Source organism: Xenopus tropicalis, chromosome 1 (genome assembly GCF_000004195.4).
Source record: "Xenopus tropicalis strain Nigerian chromosome 1, UCB_Xtro_10.0, whole genome shotgun sequence".
Classification (NCBI taxonomy): Eukaryota; Metazoa; Chordata; class Amphibia; order Anura; family Pipidae; genus Xenopus; species Xenopus tropicalis.
The window spans coordinates 108,647,808-108,661,146 of NC_030677.2; the positions used below are offsets into that span (position 1 = coordinate 108,647,808).

The window sequence follows — 13,339 nt, forward strand, 5'->3', positions numbered from 1 at the left end:
GGGTTCACAAAGAAAAATACTGGAGGAAGATGATCACTGGTTTGCAGCTACATTGGGCTGGTGGAGTTCTCTCCTAACAGTAGCACCGACCCGGTGTATAAGGTAAGCGATGACAATCACTGGGTGGGTGCTTAACATTTTGGGATCCAACAATGATTTCACCTTTCCTTTCCCTTTAAGCTCATTCTGTTTTCTGGCCTTTAATCCTATTAACCAGGATAGAAATACATTAGTTGAAGGAAAAGTTACCCTCAAAGCTTTCAAAGCTGAAATCTAGTGTGCAAAAAAGGCAACATTTTTCTGCATTTTAAACATGGCATTTGGCTGCGTGCAAATAGCTGTAGATCTCTGTGCTCCATCTTGAACCTGTGGGGCTGAATCCAAGAGAAGCTGGTGTGGGGTGGCACCTAGGTATCCCCTCTCGCCTATCCCTAACTTGAGTGTTATCATGCACATATCAGGGACCATCAAGAGATGCAGCCCACATCGGGGCCTTGTCCTTAATGCCTGCTGCCTCTGCACTGAGCACTGGATTTTTGATCACGCTGTCCCTGTGCAGAACAGCAGTCCCCTGGACATAAGTGCTGTTTAGATGAGCACTAAGGGCTGACCTCTTGCAGCCATTAGTGCTCTTGCAATGGTACACAGGGGCTAATTTAATGGCCCCATCGTAAGTTATAATAAGCAGCTTTTCTATTGGTCTACATTTTCCAAAAATGTAATGAAAGGGTTTCAACAGAGGTGTCAGCAATTTCACTTCAGTGTAACACCTATGTTGATAAATCAGCTCCAATGAGCATTTGTGAGGTGGCCTTGTATTCAGTGTAAATTTAAAATAGTTGTAAAAACAAACAGTTAAGACCTCAAGAGTAGATTCTAGAAATATATAATAACCAATAAGGAATCCATGGCTCCCCACAAGAAGCAAAACATATTGAGGTTTGTGGTTTAAATGCCAGAAGTATTTGTACTTAAGCACTGTTATATTCAAAAGAATATAGCAGACTGTATTTAAGTTTATATTTATGTGAATGATGTATAAACTCTGTTAAATGCCTGCAGGAAATATTGGTGCTTTATAAAGTATAATACCAATGCATATTATACTGATGGCATATCAAGCAAATCAGCAATGCAGCTTTGGTTTCTATAAAAGGCCATGTTGAGAGAGCCTTGTCTGCTTCATGGAAAATTGGAACAAGGCAAAATTTTCATGTGGGAACTCACTTAAAATGTCTAAGTTGTTTCTCATCAAGTGAAATAAATGTAGGAAGAGTCACTCTAGTACTTCCTGTTAAAGCAGTCACAGCAACTGTTGCCAGAAGTAAAAAAGGAAATCTGCCTGCATCTGTGGATATTATCTCTGTGCAAATATAATAAATAACCCTTCTTGTTTATATTGGATTTGCTAGCAAGGTGACCTTTACATTCATTGCTTTATCATTTTCTTTGGAAATATGAATTGTGCATTAACAATCCTTGTCGGGTCATAAAACACATTATGCTCCCAGAAACTTACTTTAGCAGCACAGGGGTTAATGAGTAACCAGAAAGTGAAAAAGTCCTTAAAACTTGTAATGATTAGTAAAACTGGAATACATGTATGTAGTTGTATTGAAAACTAATACGTGCTTGCAAATATTGAAATACATAAAATGGAATTATATAATAATAAATTATGCTGATAATAGGATGATATAAACATAATTATAAAAATATTTTCCTGAATTATGCCAGGGCCACTTTGTCTCATAGCACCCAGTATCTTTCCTGACCTGTATCTAAACTTGACTATAATTCTGCTTAATTTTTTTTGTTACCTCGCTATTAGACTTTGTCATTTCCACCTGTTCCCAGTATTAGTTCCTTGTCCCTACAGCACACTTGCCTTGGGAGATACATGTTGAAAAATGAAATTAATCCAGTTCAGTGAAAACATAGTGATGTTCTCATAGACTTAACGCACTTATTATGCAGAGAAGATGGAGAAGTAAAGTTGGTGTGGAAGGACACCTAGTGGCCATAATAACAACTTTTCAGCAAAATATATTATAAACATATATAATAATATACATAATAAACAAATACTCTTTCTTTGATAACATTAAAACCCATATACATGGTTACAATTATAGTTAAATAGTTTGATTGGTTATTCAATATGTTTGTACTATGCACCATTTTCACATATAAAAGTGGACTCAAGCACCTGTGCTTTACCTCACAATATCACTAATGAAAAATCTGTATACTGAAAAATCAGAAAAACCTGGTTTCTTGGTATAGAACTAGTGATTTACTTTGTGATTGCATTTGAAATTGCCCCTAAGGGGATTATGAAATGACTTCTGGTAAATTGCTATTAGGACTGTATAGCTACATGCATCCCAGTGGGAAATGCATGGCTGTTTTAACACATGTAAATATATTCTATTAAAGGAAGGCATCACTTTTGGGTTTTCTCCACAGATTGTTTTTTCATTATATTATTTAGATTCACTTTTGTTAATTTATATATTTAACTCTTAATGTACAACTAAAGGCTAACAAAATAATAGAGTAAATATTCAAAACGTAGTAGTGAGCATTGTGTTTATAACATGCCATGTGTTTTCAACAATCCTTGAAAACACAGCTTACCAGAGTCTGGCACAGTGACATGCCTGGTATGGAGGGAAGAAGGGAGCTTCTAACTGGAAAGAATTAACCACTGAATCACATATCCAGGAGCAATCTTTGCCTCAAATATAACCCTTTTAACATAATTTAGGAAATTGCAAAAGTGCTCAGTGGAGCACATTCTAAATACTTTCACTATATATTTTACTAGTCTTTTACCATACTAATTTTAACTTTTCATATTTACTTAGTAAATAAGTAAATATCAATTCTATGTAATTATGCTTCTAGGCAGACCATGCAGTACACAACAAGAAAAGACAAAACTCTGCTAAAATCCTTGAAAAATGGCATACCTTCAAAGACTAAAGACAATATAAAAAGGAGACTCAGTCTTCCTTTCAGTTGCTTCTATGTAAACTAAAATACCTTGGAGCAGATTTTCTCCATAGATGTCTTCTTAACGTTTGTATCAGAAAAGAAATAGATGATGAAGGGGAAATAAAAGAAAATAAGAATAGGCAGAGAGCAAAGGAGGTGGAACTAAATAGAGAAAGTTTGCGCAAGAAAGAATAAAGTATGGGATGTCGAGACAAACTGTAGAAGATATGGAAAAGAGCATAGAGGAAGCAGATAAGTGAAATGAGAGATCCTGTTCTCCAGTCATTCTCTTTGGTCTCAGTTCCCCACCTCTGTCTTTTCTTGGGCTTCTGTTATTCTCCTCTGCTCTGCAGTGCATCTCTCTTATCATCTACATACAGACAGAAGAGTGCGCCCTTCTGATAACAGCAACGAATACTTTATAGTGGCAAAGTATTTGCTTACCATGCTTCACTAACAATCTTGCAAAAAAAAAAAAAAAAAGTTTTCTCACTTTATTTTTCATAATATACCACTCAGTTGCTTTTGCTTATGCTGCAAATATTTATGGCCTTACACATGAAAGTCATTCTAAAGAGAACACATGTGCAGATCCCTGCAACACAACACACTGAACTGATTTATTTTATACCGTAGCTGCAGAAAAAAGGGACGCAAGGTGAAGCAAAGTGTTCAATATTACTGAACAAAAAGCAAATGCTTAGAATAATTACTGTCAGCCCATTGAGTCCAAAAGCCAAACTACTGCCCTATAGCATAAAAAAAAAATTATGCATGCCAAACTGTGTGCTATGTTACATGGGGAGTCAAATTAAAGTCCAAGATGGAGATTAGATATTGATCTCTAATGAAATGATGGCCCATATTACCTAAGGCCAGTGTGGAAAAACAAGGGGCTCCTGGCACACAATTCTCCCAGAAGTCATAACAGCAGACATGTGGTGACGATGTACCTGTTGTTGCCCTTTCAATGACAGTCCTCCCCAGTACTGTCCCCTGTCTTCTTCTCTGTCCATTACATCCCTCCTGTGGCAGGTGTAAATATTTCAGCAAAACCCTAATAATTTGCTTTCTAGGGTTATATATGTATACTTATTGTTTTCAAATAAATTAGATGTGTGCTATATATTAACCCCTCAGCACTGACTTGGTGAGGTCTTGGTGAAAACCAGTCATAAACCACAGCATTAGAGCAGTACAGACCACTCCACTGTGCAGTAATGAGCAGTGAGTATATACAGTATATATATATATATATATATATATATATATATATATATATATATATATTACCCATCAATTCAGCACAAGATCATTTGAGTGCAATTCTTTAACTCAATAAAATTGACAACTGAATGCAAGTCGGATGTAGCTGCATGGGCTAAAATATAACTGAACTGATAGATAAACTACATGAAAGATTTGCCATCCCACATGCCTGTTGGAAGGGAACGCAGCATGCTGCATATTCATTCAACAAGATAAAATCTGATGGTGTCTAAACAACTTTTTTTTTTCCTCATTGAACGTTACACTGACTGTCGTATGTAGATTCATGAACAAAACACACCATCTGACTGATCCAACTTTACATTGCAGCCTATAAAGATCAGATTTTGTAGTTGTTGCATGAAGGATCAGATTAAATCTTACCCACAAAATCTGATGAAAATCTCCTGTGGAATTTAGCCCTTACAGGTGTGATTTATTTCCCCTTAGGGCTCTAGCACTTGCATCTGGGTGTTAATAAACAAGGCCCATTGTCTCTCACTCTTCATGTGATTCTTTCTCCCTTTTGTACCTGTGTGGGAAGGTTATGATGTTTGCTATGTGCAAGACTAAAGGTGGCCATACAGAAGCAGATTTTAGCTGCCGACTCGGGTCCTTTAGACTGATTTAGCAGCTTATCTGACCTTGTATGGGCACCGCTGACAGGCCTACCCTACCAAGTGAAAATTGGGCTGATCTCGACCGGGCAGGTTTGATTTTCGGTCGGATCAGGAACTGCATTGGCTCAATAATTCGGTCCCTGATCTGTCAGCGCCTATGCCCACCATTGTAACCTTTAGATGGGCAAACTGGGAGAAAATCCGCTTGCTTGGTGACCTTGCCAAACAAGCATATCTTCCCATGTATGGCCACTTTAAGATTCATATAACAATGTATGCGCACAAAGATATACAGTATACATGATTTATTTTGTAACTCAGAAGGAGTTTACACATAGCGCTGCTACTGTGAAATGATCTCAACCCACCAAGCATGAACTGTCAAAGTGGCAAAAATGCTCAGGAAGAAAAACTGAGTTTTTATAAATAACTAAAGTTATTATGTACAGGAGAATTGCACTATCATAAAAAAAACAAGCCCTTTCTTTTCTACTAGCCTTTATACTGTACATAAAACATTTGCATTTGTAAGCATGAGGTATCATATATATGGTATATCATATAGGTTTTGACTTAAAATATGCAATTCAAAACAGCTGATAAATACTCATCTTAATGTGGGGATGTGAATATTATCCTATAAATCTATAAAGATCACACAGACTGATTTCATAACTGTGAATGCTAAAAATACAACTTCCCAGTGACAGTAATGAAGGAGCTCTGGAAGCATGGGAAAGGAGGACAATAACTAGGATACATTTATGACAAACTGAACCTGTTGTGTGCTAGATGGCAGGTTGAGAGACAGAGAGAGAAAGTGATATCTAGCCTTGAGGACAGAAAGCAATAGGAAAGTAGGAAAAGAGGGGACAAAATCCTTTTCATTTTCATGTTACAGAAGGTATCCTTTATAAAACAAAAAATCTGCAAAAACGGAATAACAGGTTACTTATCAAGCATAAGATAAAACAGTCTAGAGAGAGTAGGAGCAACAAATTATAATGATCTGAAAAAAGGCATTGTGACAAATAGCTGACATTCAGTTTGTAATGTGACAACCAATTCTGCAAATTAACTCCGGGCTGCTATGGGGCATAGTTTGCTAATGATCTCATCTTGAATCTGAATGGCTCCTGGCACAAAGCTTGTTCTCTATTTCCATACTGGAAAATATGCAGTCAGAAGCCTGAAGATTTGTAGAGCTGGCATGTCTACTGCCAGCCTATGAACCTCTTCACTGCTGGTTTGTATTCATGAAAGTTATCATTTACCATACACAATTTAATAAAGTATCTTATTGGTATCTAGAATAATGTGCATATCAACATATTACCACATAGCTTCTCATGTGAGGTTGTTTTCTGTATTTTCTGCAAACTCTCTAATACCCAGAAACCCATCACCATACATGCATATCACCATGACATAGTTAAACACAAACTTCATTCTTTTATACATATACACCAGGAAATTACATAAACACTATGGGCCAGGGCCAATGACTGGATCCATGCACTACACACTGCCAAACTGAACAGATATCTGATCTTGGAACAAATGCATGTTGGTAACCCTGATTTTTGCCACCCTAGTAAAAGGAACACCAGCTATTGCATTTATATGCCATGATACAATGGCAAGTATAGGATTACAATAGCCGTTTTAACACTCATTTTTGCTGGTACATTTGAAATTTTTCATGTGCATTAAAACAGAGAATTCAACGTATTTCTATCATAGTAAACATATCTGTAACTTACACTCTATGCTCAACTTTAAAGGCAGTCATCTCCCATATCCTGGATTTACTACAGTGTCCCTAGTGGTCAAAACTACTATGTTTTGGGGCTCTTGTGCTGATGCTAGAAACGTGTGTTCTGCAGTTATGTTAAAACAAGGATGTTGACTGAATGTCATGGGATCTGCCCACCATGGGTGAAGAAATAGCAAATTAGTGACATGTTGAAAAATGTCCCCCAGCATGATTATAAGCTTTCACTAAGCATAAACTATTATTTTTTACTCCATATTTTATAATAGTATGGGGGAAATTTAAAGTGTTGATAGAGATAGATTTGTCAGATTTCCCGCCTTATTCACAAACCTCTATTTCCACCATTGTGATTTTGTCTTTTAAACAGATTTCAGATTTTGTCTTTTGAGCAACACTTTCTGGTGAATTAATCTTTAGCTTTTCTGTCAGTCTGCCATCAGGCAACTCTCAGCTGTACCTGTGCCTTGTACTAATGAATGTACCTAACACAGAAGCAAATCCCTGCCTCTTTTAAAGGGCAAGGAAAGCCCATATAGATCCCCTTGCTGCACACAATAGCTAAGTTTATATTTGTGTCCCCTTCACTGACATCAGGAGATTGCCTCCTCCAGTCCTTTCCATGCTGCTATAATTTATGCGGTAACATCCTCAAGATAGCAAATGCACTGTCTCTGCGCATGCACCAGAATATTCCACTCTCTCTCATGCACTGTAAATCTGAAGTTGGAATTGGCACGTTGCTATTGGTTGTGGGCGGACATTTGGGACGTTACTTGTTCCTTCTACTATGCCACTTCATCCATGGGAGACACTAATGCGCAGAATCATGGGTCTTGGTCTTGTCTGAAACCACAGCTTCATGCAGGGCCGGATTTCTGATAAAATTTGCAAACTATAATATTAGTTAATTTCTTATTTCTCACTTGATGAATGTAGTACCACATAAGTTATACCCATTGGGCCTGATTCAATAAAGTGCGATAAAACGTGCACTATTTTTAGCGTGTGCTAAAAATTTTACCGCGTCTTAATTTTGGCAACTTTTCACAACGATTCACTATAAGCATACTTGCGCTTTTTTACGCGCGATATTGCATGCGTTATTTAACTTGCGAAGACTATTTCAATGCGGTATTTGCCGGTACATGCGCTAAATTACGCACGCGAATAGTCGCCGCATATGAATGGTAGCTTAGAAATAGTGTATAAAAATTGTCGCCGCATATAAATGGTGTATATAAATATTAGCCACATATAAATGGTAGCATATAAATGGTATCATATAAATAGTAGATGCTTATAAATAGTACCCACTAGTGATGAGCAAATGTGTTCTGGTTATCTTTAGTGAAAAATTAGCAAATCTTTCGAAAGATCCACGAAACGGCAAAAATGTTGTGCGGGCAAAAAAATTGTGACTATTATTTTTTGACGCTTGTATAAATTTTTGGATGTGCGGTGAATTTTTGCGTGGCGAATTTTTTCATGCATTTTGCCATTGGTGGATTGTTTTGCGAAACGCATGAAAAAATCAGCCGCGAAAAAATTCAACGCACGTCCAAAAATTCGCTGCGAATCCATGCCTGGCGAAACATTTCATCACTTGTAGCCAAATATAAATAGTCGCGCAAATGAACGCACGCCATGTTAGCCATACACGCCAATACTTGCGGAAAATTACTGTTTTAAAAATGAACATTTCGCTGCAAACTGGCGGCTGCGTCACTCTAGGGGAAACACAGACTTCATTAAATAACACTGCAAAGTCCATATTTTATTGCCAAAAGCTCATTTACTGTACTTTTCTATAATTATCGCCTGCCTGTAGTAGGTGTTAATTTTTGCATAGCCGAATGCGATATTTAGTGCGCCTAAGTTATAGTGAATCATGCGATCGTATTCTTTTCAGCGCGGAAATTAACACATGCGGTAAAACTAGCGCATGCGAAAATGGCGATTTATCGCACGCGATAATACTATGGTGAATCGCGCGCAAATTATCACGTCTTTTTTTACCGCAAAAAAGCGTGCGATAATTTTTATCGCACTTTAGTGAATCAGGCCCATTATGTATTATCTTGTGGCAAATTTTTCGTTTTAGTGCCAGTGCACAGATCTTCCATCCTTTCTCCCTAACCATGTCACTTATACTCGCACCACCTTAACTGTGGCCCATTGCGCTTCCAGAATTGCAGAGCCAAACCTTTGGCAATATGACTTCCACCAGAAATATGCACAGTAGCCCAAGATCACAGTTTGGGTGCCACAATACACTGCTTGCTGAGATGTTTGGAACATGCCAGTGATGTCAATGACGTGTGCCAAACTGGCATCAAGAAGCAACTGCACAAATAAAAAAAATGTATTTAAAGGAGAAGGAAAGGTAAAAACTAAGTAAGCTTTATCAGAAAGGTCTATGTAAATACAACCATAAGCACTCACAGAAACGCTGCACTGAGTTCTCTTTCAAAAGAAACAGGATTACTTGTCTCTTTATTTTCCTGCGTCAGAGTCTGTGCAGCTCTCTCCTCTCTTGCTCCCCCTTCCCTCAAGAATGCTAAGAACTCCATCCCCCATCTTAGGAATGTGGATCTGAGCCAATTAGCAGGAAGCTTCCTCATAGTCTTACTAACTACGCATGTACATCGGTCTTGGTGCAGGAGCGAGGCATTATGGGAACTTTCTTTACACAGCTTAGTGGGGGTTTTTTTCCTATGAGGCTTCTGATCATATGAACGGGAGAAATATGGGGAGACTTAAGGGCACTATTGAGACCTGAAAGTATGCCTGCAGCTTGAGATTAACTCCTTATTAGCCTTTCCTTCTCCTTTAAACAAGCAGGATGGGCCTTTGATCACAGTGAGCCCGTAGGCGATAACTTATTATACAGAATGCTTGGGACCTCCGGATAAGGAAGCTTTCCATCATTTGAATCACCATACTTTAAGTCATCAATCCAATATGGATTCATGCAGCTTAGTTAGGATCAAGTACAAAATACTGTTTTACTATTACACAGAAAAAGAAATCATTTCTTAAATTTGAGTTATTTTCTTGAAATGGGATACGGCCTTCCTGTAATGGGAACTTGATAACGGATTTCCAGTTCCCATATCTGTACCACAATTAATAAATGGAATTAATACATGCAACATTTGTGTCTATTTTAGCATGACTGCACTGTGGTTATAAATGACCATTTGCATGTTTTATGCATACAAGCTGTGCCATTATAATTTAATATTATGGGCATGCTATGCTACATAAGAAAAGAAATGGAGGCTAAGCCTGCTTCCAAACTAGATATATTTACTCTATTTTAGTCTCTTTAAATATGACTTTTTTCTTTCTCCTTCAACATATTTGTTCTGTTCTCAGTATTTAGAAATAAACACAATCAACAGCATAACCTGGTTTGCTTAAACGCAACAATACATCACACTCCTATTTATTTAGTTCCGAGAATTCCAAGGGGAAATACATCTTTCAAGGATGGGTTAAAATGAAATCAATATTACCTACACTAACATGGACAGAGACACAGATCTTTAAAGGAACATGCCCAAGCTATATAAAAAAGCATAATAATAACTGTTGCTTTATATAGCAGTATATTATATATCAAATTATTTAATATATGACCAATTGGAAATTTTCTTTAAATATGAATATTTTTTAGTAAAGCTAAAATTCTGATTACTTTTTGTTCTCTAGCTCAGTGTGGCAACTTAATTAGACAACAAAGGAAAGAAAAAGGGTACCTGGGATCCAAATGTAGATACACTCACCAAGTAATGTAGTTTAAATAAAGTTTTCTACTTGCAATTTAATTACTCTTGATTCTGAGACCGTACTGCTTAATTTGCTCTCAGAGAACCGTTTAAAGTAAAAAATGAAAAGTATGTTTTTTTTTTTATCTTTAAAACCAGCAGCACACAGCAGCAGTTTTAAAGTTGCAACAATGTTTTGGATTGAAGAAAAAAAAGGTTACAGCAATATAAGATTAAGCTGTAGTACTTTTCCCAGAAACACAGTTGCAAGTTAATCACTGATTGAAAGCAAACAGAGAAGGGCAGTGTGCACGCAGACTTTTATCCTGCAACTAAATTTACTTACACTGGGTTGCATTGGCACCAAGCTTGTACAGATGGCACTAGAAAGACCATGGAAAGCTGTATATAAAATTACGAATAGATCTGAAGCCATGCTTAAGGGAACACATTGTGTTTAAAACAAGAATGTGCTAGTGCAGTTTACTTCTCTAGATATAGAAGGATCTGTTGAAAAAAATTGTGTTTCTGACTGATTTATTGAAAATTTCTCCAAAAACCATACTAGCCCTGCCTATCTGTTCCACTTCCTGCTGCCTCCTTTCCTAGGCTGTGCCAGGGGTACTGGTGGCACTTGGCACACTGTTTCATTCATTTAAAACATTGCAGATCTTTGCTTATTAATTCAAAGGGAAATATAACTTTTTTCAGTTGCCTAAAAAAAAAAAATATGTGATACAGCATAAAGTGCCATAGACTATGACATAGTCTATAACATAGAAAATATTAATGTGACTCTTTAGCCTGGGAATGTATGACCCTTATGGCAGCAAAAATAAATCTTCTCTTCCATAATGGTGAGTTTTATCGATATAAGGGCTTATTTATGTCTGCAAGTGCAGTGAGCAAAGTGTAAATTCAAGAGCAATTGGCATTTATTTACCCCTAGAATACAACGTTTCCCCCCCAGAATTCCTGCATTATCATGGATTATAGTGAGCAAAGTTTGACCCAACTTTGTCCGATGTACCAAAATGGTGTGTACCAAAGTGTGCTTCACTGCAAATTGTGCATAATTGCCCCAAAAACTTTGAACTCTGCATGGTGTCATTTATGGTGTGCTTAAGCATACTTTCTGTTTTCTCAGAATTTCCGGTATTCAAATGTGCAAGTGACATATGTGTCCTATTTTTGACCTTTTTATAATAACCTTATAATAGCATGAAGCCTCAGTGATTTCTAATATCCTCATATTTTACAACAGGGGGTACTTTATTTATTATAATATACAAGTTTTAGTAAGTCATGTGACAGAAATTACATCACTAAGCTCTGGTTATAACTGATGACATCATTAAGAACCGGTTACAGTTTGGTCCCATCGGGAAATGACCCAACTGTATATTATAATAGTAATAATACACCAAAATACAAAGTATGACAAATTAATATTTGTTTCAAAGGCTCATTTATTACTGCACTGATGCAATGAGATTAATGTAGCTTATAAGAAGTGAAAGAGGAAGAAATATTAACTGGGCCACAGCAAACAGTAGCACTGAACTCATATTTCATATAAGTAAATTAAATCTGAACATCTAATGAAAATAACACAAGAAAGACAGAGTGAGATATCATACAAATAAATGTGCAGATGGCGCACCAGTCAGCACTGAGACATTTTGTTGGCATCGGAGAGCATCAAAGAGTGGAAAAAAGTCTGAAAGTATTAGTGTATTATATATGATGGAAAGCATGTTCTTAGGGGTGAAGACAGGGGCAGCAAGCTAAGCATTTCTTCAGTGAACAGCCATGCCTCAAAAATCAGCAGAGCTGCTTACTGCTTTGCATATTTTGCAACAATCTACTTACAAAGTGTAGTGATTTTTCATACTGTAACAATGTACAGAAGCAATGTACCAGAAATAAATATACAGGGTTTATATTAACCCAATAGAATTAGTCAACACAAAAGGAGTAATCTGAGCTACCCTGAATGTGAAAAAATTTAAGATCAATTTTTTCTACAACAGGGTGAGCACAGTGGCTTGTAGCACTGGGGTCCAGCTTGATATCAGCTTGGGTGCTGTCTGCAAGGAGTTTGTATGTTCTCTCCGTGTTTGAGTGGGTTTCCTCCCACACTTCAAAAACATGCAGGCAGGTTAAATGGCTTCTAATAGAACTGACCACCAGGGCCGGAACTAGGGGTAGTAGGGGTAATAGGCTTACAACATGAATTAAACTCTTCAGAGAGGGAACATTTGATTAAAAACATTCAGTCTAGTCTAATTACATATGTTTTGAAAAAAGTAAGAATTGGACAGATTTACTTTAATGGTGGATGTGTTCTATTACGTAAACTTCATCATCATTGTTCATTCCAGTTTTCCAGTTTGATAAGATAGGTCACGTAATATGGCATAAACTATCTGTTGGTTAAGTATTCATTCTAAAGGTATAGTTTTCCTTTAATAATCATATTACTGATGGTCCCTCTTAGCTCATGTCTGAGGTGCTGCAAAGCATATCTGAAGGAGGTGAAGAGACTCAGCAGTTAGCAGACAGAGAAAATGCTTGGCTGGGTATTAGCGTGGGCACTGTCATGTAGGCAGGCTGTTACATTCATTCAGGCACCTCTGATTCTAGGAGACAGTCATATGGTGAGCGTAAGCATCAGATGGCAGTAATTAATCACAGCATTGGTTTTATCTGCTGGCATGTTTTCATCTGACACTATAAAAGTGGAAAATACAGGTCAGAAAAGAAATGCCTATTCAATTCAGTTAAATAAAACATCTTGAAGAACATTCCCTGACAACATGTATACATGGGTAGGCCTTAGTATAGCCAATGCTCTGTTTAATATCATACCTGTGTCTTTATATTCTATAGCTGTAATAGTG

General features: G+C 37.1%; 1 protein-coding gene and 1 long non-coding RNA gene across 8 annotated transcripts in view; one reads left to right on the top strand and one right to left on the bottom strand.

The window, feature by feature from the left end:
- palm2 (paralemmin 2) overlaps positions 1-13,339 on the bottom strand; it is a 170,661-nt gene that overhangs the window by 93,941 nt on the left and 63,381 nt on the right. The window contains exon 1 of one of the 7 annotated variants that reach the window (XM_031896817.1): positions 3,049-3,179. The gene's annotated coding sequence lies outside the window, so the exon portion shown is untranslated. 7 annotated transcript variants of the gene reach the window in all.
- Positions 1-13,339, top strand: part of LOC105945455 — a 151,821-nt gene that overhangs the window by 77,352 nt on the left and 61,130 nt on the right. The gene's annotated exons all lie outside the window — the stretch shown is intronic.